Source organism: Hemitrygon akajei, unplaced genomic scaffold (genome assembly GCF_048418815.1).
Source record: "Hemitrygon akajei unplaced genomic scaffold, sHemAka1.3 Scf000047, whole genome shotgun sequence".
Lineage (NCBI taxonomy): Eukaryota > Metazoa > Chordata > Chondrichthyes > Myliobatiformes > Dasyatidae > Hemitrygon > Hemitrygon akajei.
Window position 1 is genome coordinate 5667562 of NW_027331933.1, and position 17161 is coordinate 5684722.

Below are 17161 nucleotides of genomic sequence, written 5' to 3' on the forward strand. Positions count from 1 at the left end.
CCGGGTACATAGAAACTTAGAAAAGATACAGCACAACACAGGCCCTTCGGCCCTCAAAGCAGTGCCGAACATGTCTCTACCTTAGAACTACCTAGGCCTTACCCTTAGCCCTCTTATTTTTTTCTGAGCTCCATGTAGCCATCCAGGAGTCTCTTAAAGACCCTAGCGTTTCCATCTCCACCAGCACCGCCGGCAGCCCATTCCACGCACTCACCACTCTCTGCGTTAAAACCTTACCCACAGATGGGAGTAGTTCCGGCATCCATGCCTCATCAGGCTCCTCGGAGTAGAGCAGCAGGGGCTGAGCGGAGGCTCATCTCAAGCGGCTCGGTGAGATTGTTCCAGAAACCAGATCGACCCCGGCAGGTTTTGGCCAACAACCTGGACCTAACCTCCAGTTCGGGTGAGTTAACGGGACTCTGTACCCATCGTCAGACTTGCCCACTCGGGACAGGGCTCAATACTCACCGATGGGAGTTTTCCCCGCAGACAGTAAATCTTCCCCCGGCTCCCCGCCGACGATCGGATCAACACGGTAGGAAAGAAAACTACCGACTATCGAGACTGAACATGCGCAGTCTGAGCTCCGCGTCTCCAGAGCTGCGGTGGGCGAAGGGAAACAAACCTGCAGATGCTGCAGCTCCGCGATAAACGGGATTGGTGAGTCTCTCATGTCAATATTATAATCAGGTTCAATATCACCGGCATGTGTCATAAAAATCTAATGGCTTTACAGCAGCAGTAATAAGTAATACATAACAATAGAGAAAAACTGTGAAATTCAATAAGTACGTGTGTGTATGTGCTAAATGACCATTGCAAAAATAAAAATAAAAAATCCAAGTAATAAACCGATTCCTTACCTCAACTGTGCGGAAATATTAGACAAACCGGGTTGCTGATTTGAAATATCTGCACGGAGGCTTAACTGAAGTGTACACATTTTTGAGAAGTACAGATGAATGGAGAAGGCTCAATTCTCCCATAAATAGGGTCATACATCGGGAAAGTATGGCTGCACTACGGCAGATCGTAACAGTGGAATGGAAGCTAATGCCCACCCACAACGAGAGGAGGTGACTGATCTGGACCCCACCGCCTTGTCTTAACGGGAGAAAGATGAAAGATGGGTCTAGTCCCAGCATCACCACCTCATTCCTTACCTACCGCTCAGGACGAGAACAACAGGGACTGAGCGAGGCTCAGTTCAGACGGTTCGCTGTGAAAGTCCCACAACCCGGACCGACGATGGCTGGTTCTGCTCCAGGAACGGGACGAAACCGCCGATTCTGGGAAGTTAACGGGGCTGACTGCCCAACATCAGCCCTCCTCGCTTGGTACCGGCCTCAAAACTCAGCGATGTGAACGTGATGTCTTCACCCTGTAGTCAGCGTTATCCCTTCCTCGGCTCAGTAAAGCAGAAAGGTCAACAGGGCTTCGGAAACAAACCTGCAACTGCTTCATCGTCATCATCATCATCATCATCATCATCATCATCATCATGTGCCAGAGCATCGGCGACCACTTTCTTCCACTGCGATCTGTGGGCAGTCAAACCTCTTGCATCTCTGGCGGTGAGGCTGGTCCACTTCTTGATGATGTCGATCCAGATGGTCCTCTGTCTGCCTCGGGAGCGGGCTCCTTCTGCTCTGCCTCCAAGCACAATGCGTTCCAGTGTGTCATCAGTTCTCCAGATGTGTCCAAAATAACATTCCGGCAAATGTCACGGAACGTCTGATCTTTACGGCAGCAGTGCAATATAATGCATCATAGACGACAAAAGTGAATTTATCTGTGTGTGTGTGTGTGTGTGTGTGTGTGTGTGTGTGTGTGTGTGTGTGTGTGTGTGTGTGTGTGTGTGTGTGTGTGTGTGTGTGTGTGTGTGTGTGTGTGTGTGTGTAGCCGATTCTCCGTTTTACTTGTGTGGAAATATTAGTCAGTTTGAGTTGTTGGTCTGGATCATCCGCAAGGAGGTTTAAAAGTATTGTACACATTTTTCAGAAACCCAAATAAATGGAAAAGTTGTTAAATCTCGGAAAGATACGGTCATATACCTGGAAATATTGCCTGTGCTTCGGCAAAGGAGTCAGGAAAAAAATTCCCACCCACAATGAGAGGACGTGTCAGATTTTGAAAAGGAGACTGATTAAACTACAGACACACGAGAAACACACCCGCAAATGCTGCAGATCTGCGTTCAAGCGGGAGCGGGGAGCGGTATCACGTGACCGGTTTACAGACTCCCACCTGACTCGGTGACTCTTCTGTTCGCCCCTCACACGCTGCCCGGCTCACCTGCGGCATTTTCTATATTATTTCATATTTACAGCAACTATATTTTAAATTTTTCTTCGGTATCTTCCCCTTCCGTCCTCTCTCGTGTCACACAGTCACAAGGCTGATCCTCATACTATTCCGACATATAATTTACACCCAAATCGGAAATGTCTCTTTTAAGTTACTTCTGTGTTTATAAACTCTGACTTCTATTCACATTCCTCAGGGCTCACTGGATAGGAACACAGACACATCAGCAATTGAGAAGCAGAAGGAGCTGGCCATTTTGCCTCACCAACCATCAACAAGATGACGGCTGCTCTCCCATCTCAGCCACATGTTTCTGCCCGATCCTCATTTCCTCGATCCCTTCGGACTCGACACATCTGCCGGCCTCTGTTTTATGTGAGGACGATCGCCTAGTCTTCATCGTCCTCTGAGGTGGGGATTTACAGACATTCACCACCCTCGGAGTGGAGACATTTCCCCTCATCTCAGTCCCGGACAGTCCACCCCCTTTTTTCAGAGACTGGGATCCCTTGTTCAACCGGTAATGATGTTGTGAATTTCAATGTGTTCACCCCTCAGTCCTCGATTCCCTAAATGAAAGGGTTATCAGATTTGATCTTTCTGCAAATGATACAGGGATCAATCTGGTCAATCTTTATTGCACCCTCCCTAATAAATACTCTCAAACCTCTTTCTTAATCCTCCACAAAGTTAACACTCACTAAATGCTGGAAGAACTCAGCCGGTTAGGTAGTATCTGCGGAAAACAGTCGACATTTCGGGCCGAGGCCCCTCTTCAGGACTGAAGGAAGTGGTGGGTGTGGAGGGAGACACCTGAATTAAAATGTGGCGGGTGGGGAAAGAGGCGATATGGGCTTTCTCAAACTATGTTATGTTTAAATTTAGAAAAAAATTGAAGTGGTGTATTCGATACCTCTATTAAATTTGAAGAGATATGGAGACCATTTATTCAATACTTTCATATGATGTAATATGACCCTGTTCCAAGCTTATTGGATTTTCCAGCTTTAATCTTATTTATGTTGAGAGGATCGGAGTTGACGACACTGATGATTATGTATTCTTGTGAGATATTATAAACAACCCTTTTTTTTCCTTTTTAGTTTTTCTTTTTTTTCTTTTTTTGCTTCTTTTTTCTTCTTCATTAGTTATTAGATTAGTAGTTTAGTCAATTTTGCAATCATTTGTTTTCTTTTTTTCTTTTTTCTGTTTTTTTAATATCATATATTATGTAATACCTAGATTTACCTTGTTCATACATATACTGTATGGTCCATGTTTTGGGAAAACTCATTTATACTGTAATCATTGCTTATGTATTCTTTCATGTGTAATGGGAATTTGTATGTTTGTAATCCCTTTATTAATATATCAATTGTATTTTGTTCATAATATTATTATTAATAATAATAAAGAGATTGAGAAAGGAAAGAGGCGATATGGAAAGTGACAGGTGACAGGTGGCTGGGAAAGTGCTGTAGAAGAAAGAATGTGACAGGAAGGGAAAGTGGACGGTCGGTGAAAGGGAAGGAGGAGGGACCCAAGGAGAAATCATAGGTAGGTGGGAGGAAGTAAAATGCCAGAGTGTGAGATAGGATAAGGTGGGGGGTGGAAATTTTGATCACCGGAAGGAGAAATCGAGATTCGTACAATCAGATGAGGGCACTAGACTTCTCCAATCTTCATTTCTTCACCTTTCAGATTTTGCAATTTCGTGTCAATCTATCCATACCTCATCACAACTGGGATTTTACTTTAATATCATCATGTTTATTTTTATCCCAGCTGTTGGAAGACACGTCAGCCTTGTGTGGTATTGAATATTCAGCGTGCGGGATAGAGTATAAATGAATGACCGTGGAGATTCATCAGCACAGAGTTTCTTCAGCGAGATCGCGGGCAGCTGGAAGACAGGCTGGATATCACACAGCATAAGAGAAACATTTTACACCGTGAGAAAGACATATTACATGATCATTGCCGTTATTGGCGTTCCTGGTAAGAACAGAGGCGAAATTTGATGTTCTCTGTGCGCGGTCTTTGGACTCGTTCCGTTACCGACAGGGTTGAGGTGCCGGTGTATCAGTGCAGACATTGTATCAAAACTCTGTGCTCGGTCAGAAGCTCCTTTGCAGTTTAATCAGTTGCGTCGACTGAAACTAAACTCGCAATTAAAACAGATGCAGAGTGAAGATCGGGGAGATGGGTTCATTTTGTGGAATCATGGCAGTCAGTTGTGACTTTTCAATGTGAACTCCGATACTGCAGCCCGCTCGGAGCCCTTTCGGGCTACTTGGTGTTATTTCATATCAGCAGGGTAATATATTTTAAATCCAAGCTATTGCTGTAGGTTTACAGGCGACGCTGGAAACGATTCACCGGTGAGATTCAAGCGGGAGCGGCAGACATCACTTGTGAGTGAGTCTCCGAACCATCGGGAGTTTTGACAATTGAAGTAAGGGTCTCTGTGCAATTTCGAGTCCCAGGGTTTGCTTCCACGCCCTGAGTGAAGAGAGGGATGAGCAAACCCAGAGCTGCATGTTAGGGGCCAGACCGGGTACGTTTCGTGTACCAGGGTTTGCTTCCATGCCCTGAGTGAAGAGGGGGTTAGGAGAAAACCCAGAGGTGCATGATAGGGGTCAGACCGGGTACGTTTCGTGTACCAGGGTTTGCTTCCATGCCCTGAGTGAAGAGGGGGTTAGGAGAAAACCCAGAGGTGCATGATAGGGGTCAGACCGGGTACGTTTCATGGGATACTCAGCTCTGGAACGAGAAACTGGACGAAGCATCGACTCATTCTGAATAACGCTGCAGTGGCTTGGAGCAATTCCAGAAGATGCAAATGCTTGAAGAACCTATATTGTTCTCCCTTTGGAAATCGAATGGTTTCAGCACTAAAGTCGAGAATACCCGAAACATTCGGCGGATCAGGCAAAATCTTAATAAGCGAAAATTTAAACTGATCGGATACCTTTAACAAAGTGAAGGAACCGCGGCCAAGTGCAGTAGCAGAATTTAAAATGAGGGAGCCAAGCGAGGACCCTGAACGCGAATGGTAAACGGGAGTTGAGATGGCAACGAAGAAATGCGAATGACAGAAATATTTTTTCTCCGAAATTTGTAAGCGGAGGAAGCGGCGTTTCACACTATGGAGAGATTCCAGAACTTCGGTGATAGTAACGCGGCAATGACGATCGCTGAGACCCTTGCCGACCTACATTAGTCGAAATCCTAATGGTGTAAGATTTATGTTGATTTCTCCAAATTGCTTTCGATGATCAGTTGACAATGCCTCATTCCCGAACCCTGCTCCTGTTCCAATATCAAGTACCGTACACTACGCGTGTGGGACATCTGCGACTCCCGCTTTACACCTTTTAATCCTCTAGAATTAAGTTGTCTACAAAGTTGGACTCCTCTTAATTTCAAGCTTAACAGCGAGACAGTAATGATCTCATTCTTTTGCTGTTCTCCCAGTGAATTTAGTGGCGTTGGTGATCCTGTCCCGGGGAAAGTGCGGTCTCTCCACCTGCACCACTCGCTATCTGGTGGCCATGGCAACGGCGGATCTACTAACCATCATCTTTCAGGTCATATTGTGGCGTGTCAGTTATTATTACTTCCCCGGGACTTTCCTGGACATCACCCCCGTGTGCAGTGTGATCTCTGTCCTGGGAGAGGCATCAACAAACTGTTCTGTCTGGTTCACCGTCACTTTCACGTTTGATCGGTTTGTCGCCATCTGTTGTCAGAAGCGGAAAGCAAAGTATTGCACCGGGAAAACTGCGGCTGTGGTTCTGACAGCAGCCGGCGTTCTGCTCTATTTTAAAAATGTGCCCTTTCTCTTTATATATCATCCAGTGAAAGTGATTGACAATATACCCTGGGACTGTATTGTAAAGCCCGGCACCTATACGGATCCCGGGTGGGTGGGATATGACTGGCTTTCTATCATTCTAGCGCCATTACTCCCGTTCGTGTTAATATTACTGTTCAACGCTCTGACAGTCAGACACATTTTAGTGACTAGCCGCGTCCGTAAGGGGCTGAGGGGTCAGAGCAAGGCGGAGAACCGCAGTGACCCGGAGATGGAGAGCAGGAGGAGGTCTGTGATCTTACTTCTCACCATCTCCGGGAGCTTCATCATACTGTGGTCGGTGAGTGTTGCCGAATTCCTTTATTACACCATTGGCGGACTGGATCACAGTAACTATACCGATTCGGAATACATATTTAACCAATCCGGATACATGCTGTTGATATTAAGTTGCTGCACAAACACGTTTATTTATGGGGTAACTCAGTCCAAGTTCAGAGAGCAGTTCATCAGCGCAGTGAGATATCCGCTCATATCAATTACTCAACTAATTAATAAACACACTACAGAACTGGCTGTCGTCGCAGAATGTAGAAGCGGGGGAGATTAAAATCTGGTTTGGTGCCCTACAGAGATACAACTGGCGAACAGACCCTTCGCACCCACGGTCCCCGACGTCCACCTCCTACCATTTATTAAGCTCAAGCTGCCCTGTATTTTCTGTCACATTTCCGTTCTTGTCACTGCCGACCCTTTCCGATAGTGAATCCCGCACCTCAGCGTAATTCCCATTGGTCCCGTAGCCTACAAAGCTGTTGCTTCCCGGTGACGGTGAGAAAACGGAGAAGCTTGTGGAAAACTGGCGTCACGAGGAGAAACCGGAAGTTTATTCATTTCCAAAGAAACTGTTTGACCTGTTGAGTTCTGCCAGCATTTTATACCATAACATACAGGAGCCGAATTAGGCATTTGGCCATTTCAGTATAGTCGAAACAATTTTCCTCTCAGTACCAATCTCCTGCCTTCTCCCTGTATCCCTTCATGCCCTGACCAATTAGGAATCTATCAACCTCTCTCGTATAATGACTTTTCATCCACAGTCAAGTCACGTCACGTAAGTTGGTTTTATTGTCATTTCAACCATAACTGCTGGTACAGTACACAATAAAAACGAAACAACGTTCCTCCAGGACCATCGTGCTACATGAAACAACACAAAACTGCGTTAGACTTCAGACCTACACGGGACAACATAAAGTACACAGACAGTAAAATAATTAAGAAACAAGACAATAGTCACAGTAGAGGACCAATTACAATATAATAAAAATTATGTAAATGCAAATGTAAACAATGTCGACAATGCTATACAATCGAGTCTGCTCCGCCATTATAATTCTCAAGCAAGGTTTTTCCTTGATAAAACCATCCTGAATACGGTCTGTTTTATCATGTGCCTCCATGTACGGTGAGACATCATCATTAATTATGGACACCAATACCTTCCCATTCACTGCCAGACTAACTGGCCTATAGGTTGTGTTGTCCCTTTTTGAAGAGTGCAGTGACATTTGCAATGTTCCGGTCTTTCAGAACCATTCTAGAACCTACTCTCTGTTTTGACAGATCATTACCAATGCCTCGAAGATCTCTTCAGCTACCACATTCAGAGTAATAGAGTGTGGACTATCTGGTCCAGGTGACTTACCTACTTCCAGATCTTTCAGGTTCCAAAAGAACTTCTCATTAGTTGTACTATCTCTTTAGTTATGCACCATGGGTGGTTCTGCGGCACAGAAGGAAATGAAAAGGTGTGGGAGAGCTATAGTGATAGGGGATTCGATTGTAAGGGGAACAGATAGGCGTTTCTGCGGCCGCGAACGAGACTCCAGGATGGTATGTCGCCTCCCTGGTGCAAGGGTCAAAGATGTTTCTGAGCGGCTGCAGGACATTCTGGAATGGGAGGTTGAACAGCCAGTGGTCGTGGTGCACATAGGTACCAACGATATAATCAAAAAAAAAGGAATGAGGTCCTACAAGGTGAATTTAGGGTGTTACGAGATAAACTAAAAAGTAGGACCACAAAGGTAATAATCTCTGGATTACTACCTGTGCCACGTGCGAGTCAGAGTAGAAATAGGAGAATATTTCAGATGAATACGTGGCTTGAAAAATGGTGCAAGGGGGAGGGATTCAAATTCCTGTGGCATTGGAACCAGTTCTGGGGGAGGTGGGACCGATGCACACAGGACGATCTGCACTTGGGCTGGACTGGAACCAATGTCCTAGGGGGAGCTTTTGCTACTGCTGTTCAGGAGGATTTAAGCTAATGTGGCAGGGGGATGGGAACAAGTGCAGAGAGACAGAGGGCTGTAAAATGAGGGTAGAAGCAAAAAGTAGCAAGGTGAAAAGTAAAAGTGGCAGGCAGACAAATCCAGGGCAAAAAGCAAAAAGAGACACTTTTCAACATAATTGTATAAGGGCTAAGAGTGTTGTAAAAACAAGCCTGAAGGCTTTGTGTGTCAATGCAAGGAGCATTCGTAACGAGGTGGATGAATTGAATGTGCAGATAGTCATTAAGGAATATGATATAGTTGGGATCACAGAGACATGGCTTCAGGGTGACCAAGGATGGGAGTTCAACATCCAGGGATATTCAATATTCAGGAGGGATGGACAGGAAAGAAAAGGAGGTGCGGTAGCGTTGCTGGTTAGAGAGGGGATTAACGCAATAGAAAGGAAGGACATTAGCCTGGAGGATGTGGAATGGATATGGGTAGAGCTGCATAACACTAAGGGGTAGAAAACGCAGGTGGGAGTTGTGTACAGGCCACCTAAGAGCAGTAATGCGGTTGGAGATGGCATTAAACAGGAAATTAGCAATGCGTGCAATAAAGGAACAGTAGTTAATATGGGTGACTTCAATCTACATATAGATTGGGTGAACCAAATTGGTAAGGGTACTGAGGAAAAGGATTTCTTGGAATGTATACGGGATGGTTTTCTGAAACAACGTGTCGAGGAACCAAATTAGAGAGCAGGCCATTCTAGATTGGGTATTGAGCAATGAGGAACGGTTAGTTAGCAATCTTGTCGTGCGAGGCCCCTTAGGTAAGAGTGACAATAATATGGTGGAATTCTTCATTAATATGTAGGGTGACATAGTTAATTCAGAAAGGTTCTGAACTTAAAGAAGGGTAACTTTGAAGGTATGAGATGTGGATTAGCTAAGATAGACTGGCAAATAATACTTAAAGGGTTGACGGCGGATATGCAACGGCAATCATTTAAAGATCGCATGGATGAACTACAACTAGTGGGGTACCACAAGGATCAGTGCTGGGACACCAGTTGTTTACAATATATATTAATGATTTAAACGAGGGAATTAAATGCAGCATCTCCAAGTTTGTGGATGACACGAAGCTAGGCGACGCTGCTAGCTGTGAGGAGGATACTAAGAGGATGCAGGGTGACTTGGATAGGTTAGGTGAGTGGGCAAATACATGGCAGATGCAATTTAATGTGGATAAGTGTGAGGTTATCCACTTTGGTTGCAGGAACAGGAAAACAGATTATTATCTAAACGGTGGCCGATTAGGAAAAGGGGAGGTGTAACGAGACCTGGGTGTCATTGAACACCAGTCATTGAAGGTGGGCATGCAGGTACAGCAGGCGGTGGAAAAGGCAAATGGTATGTTGTCATTCATAGCAAAAGGATTTGAGTACAGGAGCAGGGAGGTTCTACTGCATTTGTACAAGGCCTTGCTGAAACCGCACCTAGAGTATTGTGTGCAGTTCTGGTCCCCTAATCTGAGGAAAGACATTCTTGCCATAAAGCGAGTACAGAGAAGGTTCACCAGATTGATTCCTGGGATGGCAGGAATTTCATATGAAGAAAGAATGGATCGACTAGGCTTATACTCACTGGAATTTAGAAGATTCGGGGGAGATCTTATTGAAACGTATAAAATTCTAAAGGGATTGGACAGGCTAGATGCAGGAAGATTGTTTCCTATGGTGAGGAAGTCCAGAACGAGGGGGTCACAGTTTAAGGATAAAGGGGAAGCCTTTTAGGACCGAGATGAGGAAAAACTTCGCACAGAGAGTGATGAATCTGTGGAATTCTCTGCCACAGGTAACAGTTGAGGCCGGTTCATTGGCTTAACTTAAGATGAAGTTAGATATGACCCTTGTGGCTAAAGGGATCAGGGGGTATGGAGAGAAAGCAGGTACAGGGTTCTGAGTTGGATGATCAGCCATGATCATACAGAATGGCGATGCAGGCTCGAAGGGCCGAATGGCCTACTCCTGCACCTATTTTCTATGTTTCTGTGTTTCTACTAACTTCACACACTTCATGACCACTGCATGACCAATCCATGAGGAGGAGGAGAAAATGTTGGCGCGACGCAGCGCACGCGGCCTCACTGGACATGGATATCTGTTACTTGTTAAGTAGGGATCCGTGCACAATCCTGATCTGATGGCGACAGACGTGAGAGCGTGGAGGAACATCTGGAGAAACTTCTGAAATGCCCGCTTCGCTGCCGCTGCTACTGTGCGGTCCGAAATCTCCGGAGGAGAAGGCCTCTGAGTCCGCAGCTTTGCTTGTTTCGGCGGCCGGGACGAGGTCGTAGGCGCTCAGCGGAGGATGGCGCTCGGGAGGCTGTATCGGAGGGGCTGGTCGGAGGCTCGAAGCTTTCAGACGGACTCAGAGTCTGCTGTCGCCGGGTACATCCGAGGCATTAATTGGCAGTGCCTGGAAGTTTATGGCAGGGAGAGTTTTTCCCTTTTACTGCCAGATATCGGGACTATTGGAGTCGATCAGGACTTGAGACTTTCTCTTAAACCGTGCCCATGGTCTGCTTTTATCAAAGTATGCTATCGCTTTGCACCGCTGTTACTACATGCTATAATTATGTGGTTTTGTCAGTGTGAGTCTTTGGTTTGTCCTTTTTTATTTTGTGATATCACTCTGGAGGAACATTGTATCATTTCTTAATGCATGCAGGCATTTCTAAATGAAAATAAACGAGGACTGAGTGTCCTCATAATCTAAAAAAAAAACCTGGAACCTCGGTCATAGTGCTAGTCTCTTTCGCAGTGAAGACTGACACAAAACACTTATTCAGTTCGTCCACTATTTCGTTGCCCGCTGATACTAAATCCACTGCCCATTTTTCCAGCGGCCCGACATCCATTGTCGCGCCTACTTTATACTTTAGCTGTGAGAAATAAAATGATCTCTTATTGAATATAATTGGCTAGCTTACTTTCATATTCCACCTTTACCTTTTAATGACCTTTTAGTTGCTTCTTGTTGGCTTTAAAGTTTTCCAAATTGACAAACTTCGCAAGCGTTGGCACTATTTTTTGTCCTCCCTTCGGCTTTTATGTTGGCTTTGACTTCTCTTGTCATCTTTCCTTTAGAATACTTCTTTCTCTTTAGTATGCACATAACCCGTGACTTCCAATTTGCTTCTAGAAATTTCAGTCATTGCCCTCTACCGGTACCCCTGCCAGTGTTCTTTTAATGAGCTGCATTTAATGTCAATGTATACAATATACGTGTTGGCGCGTGGCCTAGTGGGCAACGCATCAGACGAGTAACCTGAAGGTCACTGGTTCGAGCCTCAGCTGAAGCAGTGTGTTGTGTCCTTGAGCACTTAACAACACATCGCTCTGCGACGACACCGGTGCCAAGCTGCATGGGTCCTAGTGCCCTTCCCTTGGACAACATCGGTGGCGTAGAGAGGGGAGGGCAACTGCCGGTCTCCCATACAACCCTGCCCAGGCCTGTGCCCTGGAAATTCCAGGCACATATCCATGGTCTCTCGAGACCGACGGATGCCACACAATACAATATACATCCTGAAATTATTCTTCTTCGCAAACATCGGCGAAAACAAAGGATTGCCCCAAGGAATGAATGACAGTAAAATCGTTGGAACATCAGTAAAGACACAGAGTTGCAATACACTAATAACCACTCGTTCAGCCAGTATTTCGACATACCACAGGCTCTCCCTCTCCCTAATAAGGGAAAAGGAGGTGTTATCATTCACTGCGAGAGCGGAGACGTAACAAACAGCTCGCTGATTTAAGATGTTAAAAGTCTGTTGAGTCACTTTCCGAGTTCCGCGCCCAGAGAGTCGGCTTCTGTCAAGGGCACTGGCCTAGAATCAGCACGTCTCCGGACCCACGGAACTGCAGAACCCTGAAGGTGCGCTCTCCTCCCAGTCCGCGTCACTGGGATATCAAAAAGCGACCGGTGGAGGGGCCCTGAAGGCGGGTTCCATTCCCGCAAAGAACTGAAGTCAGTCTAACTCCTGATTAGCTTCTTCAAAAGAAACTTGAAAAAGGAAAATGGACATCAAATATAGAAATAGTTGTTTGTTAAAATGCAGACATAGGAGTCGCTATTTACCACCATTCTGACGTCGCTCCGCCACTCAATCGATTCTGCCCAACTGCATTCTCTTATCTCTGTAAATTCCTTTACTCCACTTTAGCACTGACACATCTGATTTTTTGGTTCATCTTCTCATATTTTAGGGTGAATCTGATCATATTATGATCACTGGTTACTAAGGATTGGAGGAGAAAATGGCGGCGCGACGCAGCGCACGCAGCCTCTCCGGACATGGATATCTGTTACTTGTTAAGTAGGAATCCGTGCACAATTCTGATTTGATGGAGACAGACGTGAGAGCGTGGAGCAACATCTGCAGAAACTTCTGAAATGCTCGCTTCGCTGCCGCTACTGCTGTGCGGTCCGGAATCTCCGGAGGAGAAGGCCTCCGAGACCTCGGCTTTGCTTGTTTCGGCGGCCGGGACGAGGTCGAAGGCGCTCGGCAGAGGATGGCGCGCGCGAGGCTGTATCGGAGGGGCTGGTCGGAGGCTCGAAGTTTTCGAACGGACTCAGGGTCTGCTGTCGTCGGTGCTTCCAAGGCATCAGTTTGTCGGTGCCTGGGAGTTTATGGCAGGGAGAATTTATCCCTTTTGCTGCCTGATATAGGGACTATTGGAGTCGATCGGGACTTGAGACTTTTTTTAACCGTGCCCATGGTCTGCTTTTATCAAATTATGGTATCGCTTTGCACTGCTGTTACTACATGTTATGATGATGTGGTTTGTCAGTGTGAGTCGTTGCTTTGTCCTTTTTTTTATTTTGTGATATCACTCCGGAGGAACATTGTATCATTTCTTAATGCATGCATGTTTTTGTAAATGACAATAAACGAGTACTGAGTGTCTTCATAATCTAAAAAATATATATTTTAAAATTTGAAACAAGGATTACGAATCTTGTGTCCGCAGATCTCTCGGTTAATCGTGAAACCCTTTTCTATTGGACGCCTCTGGAAATGCGCTCGCCGGCCCCTCTCAAGCAGCAACTGGGCTACGCAGCGAGAAACCCAACCTTATCACGCTTCGTACGTCTAGGGTGTATGCGACTTAGATCCCGCCAAACTCCTGAGGTCGAGATGTCTCGCCCACCTACATCCCGGATAGTTTCAATGCTGTGTGACCTTATGGCTGTGGCAATCGACCGTCTGCAGGAAATAACAATTACAAAGAAGCCCATTTAATGATATCTCAAGCAAACAATAAGTAAAGGAAAGAGAGAAAAAAACATCAAAGGCCGGTTATTCTGAAACAGTCAATTGTGCGCTTAAGTTAGAGCTCATCTTGAACTTGTCTGTCACTCTCCGCCTGCGCGAAAGCGCACACCACGTTCTGAATGTCCCTTGAAATCCACCTGGAACAGGCGGGTCTCCCACGGGAGGATTGGTCCTTCCTCCATGAAGCCAATCATCTGCACAAAACAACTTCTGCATCTTCACTCCCGTCTTCTCCCAGCTCCCGTCAAAACAGACCCCTCCGCTCCGGGTTCTCCAGAAATTTCTCCCAAATTTACCATCCTAATTAGACCGTAAAACCATAAGACATAGCAGCAGAATTAGGCCATCTGGCCAATCGAGTCTGCTGCACCATTTTATCTCGTCCTCAGCCCCAGTTCCCAGCCTTCTCCTCGTAACCTTTGATGCTATCTCTAAAACTTGGCTGCCACTGGAGACTAAACGTCCAAGGGTATACGATGCATCCGAAAGATGGGTTATTTGGCAGAGGGGGTGGTGTGGCTCTGCGTATAAGATATAATATTAAATCACTGGAAAGAGATGACAGAGGATTAGAAGGTGTAGAGTCTCAATGGGTTGCGTTTAAAAAAGCACGGATAAAAGGACATAATGACAGTTGTATACAGGCTTACAAACAGCAGCCGGGATGTGGATTACAAAATATAGCAGGCGATAGAAAAGGCTTATCAGAAGGCAATGCCATGATTGTCATTGGGGATTTTAATATGGAAGTGGAATGGGAAAACCAGACCAGTACTGGACCTCAAGAGAGAGAATTTCGAGAATGTCTAAGGGATGGCTTTTTAGAACAGCTTGTTGCTGAGACCACTGGGGGATCGGCTGTGTTGTATTGGGTGTTGTGCAATTATCCGGAGTTGATAAGAGAGCTTAAGGGTAAGGAACGCTTAAGACACAGTGATCACAATATGATCGACTTTGAAATTTGAGAGGGAAAAAATAAAATCCAGCGTGTCGGTATTTCAGTGGAATAAAGGAAATTATAATGACATGAGAGGGGAACCGGCTGAAGTTGACTGGAAAGAGCCATTTACAGGAAGGACAGCAGAGCAGAAATGGCTGGAATTTCTGCGAAAAATGAGGGAAGTGCAAGAAAGATATATTCCAAATAAGAATAAATTTTCAAAGGGAAGAAGGACACTAACGTGGCTGATAGATGAAGTCACAGCCAATGGAAAAGCAAAAGAGACGGCATACAAGGAAGCCAGAGGTGGAGGGAAGTAGAGGATCAGGGAGCTTTTAAAAACTTGCAGAAGGAAACTGAGAAGGTCATTCGGAAGGAAAGGATGAATTATGAGAGGAAGCTGACGACTAATATCAAAGAAGATACTGAAAGCTTTTTAATATTCATATTCTATACCTTCATAGTATAGTCCGGGTCAATTTAGACCAGGCCCAAGAATCCCCTCATAACAAGTCTCTATAAACCACTGTAGAGTTTATTATATAACCATTTATAACCATTACAGCCAGCAAACACTGTCCTTACTGCTATATCATAAAAAATCTACATAACTACAATCTAATTATAACTATTAACTATTAATTCAACATTAACTAACATGTAGCAAACAAACAAAACGAAAAAAATGTTATTTGCGAACTACTCTTCGCATTCAAAGCAGTGGTAGGAAACCTTGCCTGTGTGGCCCTTGCATATGTGTTTCTCAAATTTGCAGCAAGCTGTGCCTGTTTCGCAGTCCGTTTTTGCAGAGCAGAAGTCACATCTCCTTCTCTTCTGCCCCCTTGTGTTGGCTTCTTGTGTGACTTGTTGTTCATCAGGGCCGGGATCAGATCGCGGCACTGCCCTTACCACTGCTGCTGAGGCAGCTGTGCGGGGAAGATGGTGTCGCCTTTGCATAAAAGGAGTCGCAAAGGCCTTTCCAATCTCCTCCAGAAAGAACCTCCTCTAGTTCCTCTTGCTTGCTCTCCAGGTAAGGTTCAGCTCACTCCACATGACAGAGGCATTGTAGGTCGAAATATCAATGATGCTATGGAATACGGCGAGAGGTCAGCGGGCTAATCTCCTCCTGCAGTTGTATGTGCCTGTTACTTTGTCAACTTCCTTTGTTGACATTGTAGTCCAGGATGATGGCTACTTCTCTGTCCTCCTGAGCGCTGACCTCTGCAACCTTATGTAATGTGCGCATAATGATGGCATTCTTGTTCTTCTTCTGCAAATACCAGACAACTGTGGTGTGATGTGTGAAAGCAAACTTAGAAGACAAGACGTCTCCCTCACTTGCTGCAAACAGAGCAGGTGGCAGCTCACGATTGTTCCGCCTCACAGCGCCCACCAATGTAATTTTCTTCTTCAGCAGCGCCTGACCAAGCTCATGAGACGTGAAGAAGTTGTCACAGGTCACGTTGTGTCCTCTCAGTCCTTTCGTCCTCTCCAACACGACACTCATGACTTGTTTTCTCTCCGGGGGTCCTCTAGCTGGCTTCCCAGTATAGGATTGCATATTCCGAGCATAACTGGAACGTGCATCACGGGCTGCCCATAACCGGCATGCTAGGCATGTACTGGCGGAAAGGTCAGCGAACTGCAAAAACACAAAAAGGGGAACAATCATTTGATATCACAACTAATAGCATGTGTATATTGAAGCAGTGACTGACTAGTCTAACGATAAAAGGGCAGGCATTTATTACCTCTGAATGGAGCCAATCTTTCATCCGCTGTTACCTCAGGACCAGGGTTGTACATCAGAGGCAGCCGTTCCATTCACTTTCCAAGGCATCCTAGATTGCTGCCCATTTGTCAGTGACACGCTACCCAGGTCTTGTCTCACGGTTCTCAAATCTGAGCACTGCCAATATGGTACCGAACATTTCCAGGGAGACAGTGGCACGAAAAAATTGGTCTTCCCGTCTCAGTACTCCAGAGGCTAGAAGCAACCTCACCTCGGGACCTATACACACCAGCCAGTTGGCATGTAGGTCAGTCACATTCATGGTCTTCAATTTTTGACAATGCCGTTTAATCTCCTCCATGTTTGCCATTTCAATGACAAATGGCTGGAGGGAGGAAAATCTGGGAAGTTGATAAATGGTCAGATGCATGGGAAGTAGCCAGTCCTGTGGGTCCTGGAGTCATTCCAATGACATTTCCCGTTGCCATCCTGCCTGCAACCTGATATGGAAATGAGAGCCAACTGATTGTGTTATCCTTGCACATAAATGTCTCCCTTGCTGCCTGCTCCTCTCTCTCTCTCTCAGAGTCACCTTCATCTAAGGGGCTGCAATCAGAGTTTTCCTCAGCGTTGTCCTCCTGTTCTGACACTGCCAAATTCACTGTCTGCTTAGTCATTTTGGAAGACCAGATCAATAACCTCTTGGACACTTACGTCTGGCATCCATAACCTCAGTC

The 17161-nt window shown here is 45.7% G+C and overlaps 1 pseudogene; it reads right to left on the bottom strand.

Annotated features, from left to right (window-relative positions):
- Positions 1–15391: 15391 nt before the first annotated feature.
- Positions 15392–16726, bottom strand: LOC140720817 (uncharacterized; annotated as a pseudogene).
- Between the last annotated feature and the right edge of the window lie 435 nt (positions 16727–17161).